The sequence below is a fragment of the Elephantulus edwardii genome, unplaced genomic scaffold (assembly GCF_000299155.1).
Source record: "Elephantulus edwardii isolate Elephantulus edwardi_28Jun2011 unplaced genomic scaffold, EleEdw1.0 scaffold00129, whole genome shotgun sequence".
In the NCBI taxonomy this organism is placed as follows: Eukaryota; Metazoa; Chordata; class Mammalia; order Macroscelidea; family Macroscelididae; genus Elephantulus; species Elephantulus edwardii.
In genome coordinates this window covers 4,971,721-4,974,532 of record NW_006399879.1, presented here as the reverse complement: position 1 = coordinate 4,974,532, position 2,812 = coordinate 4,971,721, and the positions used below count along the sequence as shown (strand labels likewise).

At 38.5% G+C, this 2,812-nt stretch overlaps 1 protein-coding gene and 1 pseudogene across 1 annotated transcript in view; one reads left to right on the top strand and one right to left on the bottom strand.

The window, feature by feature from the left end:
- Positions 1–2,812, top strand: part of POLN (polymerase (DNA directed) nu) — a 296,309-nt gene that overhangs the window by 215,343 nt on the left and 78,154 nt on the right. The gene's annotated exons all lie outside the window — the stretch shown is intronic.
- Positions 1,241–1,736, bottom strand: LOC102850342 (annotated as a pseudogene).

Sequence of the window (2,812 nt, the reverse complement as noted above, 5' to 3'; positions counted from 1 at the left end):
ACACAGTCAAATGCCTTTGCATAGTCAATGAAACACAGATAGACATTCCTCTGGTATTCCCTGCTTTCAGCCAAGATCCATCTAACATCAGCTACAATATTTCTAGTACCACGACCCCTTCTGAAACCAGCCTGGACTTCTGGTAGTTCTCTGTTGATGTGCTGTTCCAGTCGTTTATTGATAATCTTCAGTAAAATCTTGCTTTTAATGTGTTTATGTGATGTGTGTTAAAACTTGTAGCATAGTAAATAACATACTAATGTTAGTATTTTGAGAAGGAATATATACTGTTTCTATATTTCTTAAAATAAATTTAGCATATTGTAAATCGGTAACTATATTCAAAGGAAAATTTTTAACTTGCAGTAACATAATAATAGAAAATAATGCAGCCTGTTGAGCAGAAGTCAAGTTAGTTTTAACTATTTTATTATGTTTACCGTTAGTATAACCTGCATAGCCCATCTTATTTGCATCCATATAATAAGTATCTGCTTGCAAAGGTGGAGATTTTACTTTAGTTGGTAATATCCTATTAGTCTGTTTACCTGATTTCTTTTTATTAAAAACACTGGAGAGTTTCAAGAACTAGTGGTTTAAGATGACCTGCTAAATATTATTCTTTAATTGATTGTTCTAAAACTTTTTATTTCTCTCTAGTTAGGGGCCACTGCTGTGATTTGGAGCATTTCTTCATGTGTCTGTTTGCCATTCCAATATCTCCTCTGTGAAAGTTCTTCCATGTCTTTTGCCCATTTAGTAATCAAATGGATTGAGAAGTTATGGTGCATTCACACAATGAAATACTATGCAGCATGCAGGAGCAATGATACTGTAAATTATTACCTAAGTTGTGAAGGACTGGAGAGCATTATGCTGAGTGAACTACCTCAGTCCCACAAGGATAAATATTGTGTAAAACCATTATTGTAGAATAAGTATAAGGATCCAAGAGGGGTGGGAGAGGTTGGAAGCAGAGAGATGAGGATGTGCTGGTGGAGGGGGAGATTAATCATGGGGTTGTACAATTTGATGGGTAGGGGGTAAGAGAAGTGGAAAGAATTTGTTCTTGAAAGCAATGTTTTCAAATTTTGTAAATAAACTAGTAGAAAATTTCTAAAATATATTTTAACCATCTTTCATAAGCAATCTTAGGCAAATAATAAATCATTTAAAAGTTCCAAGTCTCCAAAGGCATTTTTAAATACACATATACAAATGGTTACAGACAGGGAAAATTTTAAGATGCATCTTCCATATCCACATCCTCTTGAAATTTCTGTATCATTTTTTTCTTCCGTCTCCTTTCCTTTGCCTGCGAGAGGTACCCAGATAAGATGGATGTTTTGCTGGACTTCTTTCACATCCTGAGCTTTCTGTAATTCTTTCTTTTTCTTTAACCTTTTCATTATAAATGTAGCTTGGCGTTTCTGTTTGATCTCTTCCACTCTCTTCATTGCATCAATAGCTTTATTCTGTAGCTCCAACTGGTATTTGACAGGTTCATTTCTATGATTTTCAAATTCAGATGAATTTGAAAGAACTCTTGAGTTCTTTACCCGCTGCTTTCCAAAATGCTTTAGTCCACCTAACCTTCAAGGATTACTCTTCCTTTTAAAGTTTTTATGACATTTGGATTTACAAAATTGGAACACCTTGTAATTGTTGTGAATGAACATCATGCCATGGCCGGGGAAGACTGGCCCTGAACAGAAGTAACACTTCTCTGTATGCATGTTGACCCTGCATAGGTTCCCACCAGCTCAATTTTTCTTGACGTTGAGATGTATTTAATACCGGGGGCTGTAGTCTTTGAGCTGTAGCAAGTGCTTCAAGTCCTCTTAGCTTTCACCAAGAAAGGTCATGCCATCTGCATAATGCCATGTTGTTGATGAGTCTTGCTCCAATCCTGATGTCACATTCTGCTTCGTGCAGCTTGAGCCAGACTCTGTGTACAACAGAAGGAAGCACACAGTGTGAATCAGACGGAGAGCAACGTTATACAGCACGAAATGAGACGCTGCCGATCCTGTGCCGTGCTCGTGGTCTCTGCAACGCCGATTGTTAGACATTGTACCCGTCAGTCTTGGCCTCTCCTAACCAGCTTGAATTTCTGATAGTCCTTTGTCAGTATAGTGCTACAGGTTTTTAAGTCATCTTCAGCAAGGTTTGACTTGCCTGTGATGGTCATGATATTACTGGATCATTCTACATTTTGCTGGATCACCTTTTTATTAATGACCACAAACATGGACTTCTTCTGGTCATTGAATTGGTTGTTTTCCACATGTCTTGGCAGTCAGGTGCACAAGCTCGGGTTAAGTTTCCCTGCATTTGTACCAGTAATGTGGGAGAGTTCTTGTTTCTCAACAACCTTCCTAATCAAGTGTATTGCCACGTTTTTTACTTTTTACTAATTTGATGCTTGAAAAAAATTTTCTTTACAACTGTCGTATTATGACTACTTCTTATGTTGTGGGCCGTCATAAATACATGATATTATATGTTGTTGTTGTTGTTGTTGTTATGTGCCGTCGAGTCATTTGCGACTCATAGCGAACCTATGCACAACAGTCCTAAACCGTGCTCTATCCTGTGCCAATCTCATTGCCTCTGACCCATCCCAAGTACCCCAGTCACTGAATCAATCCACCTCATAGAGGGTCTTCCCCTCCTGCGCTGTCCCTCCGCTCTACCCAGCATGATGTTCCTCTCCAAAAACCTGTCTCTCCTTACAACATGTCCAAAGTATGTCAGACGAAGCCTCAGAATCCTTGCCTCCAAGGAGCAGCCTGGTTTAATCCTTTCTACG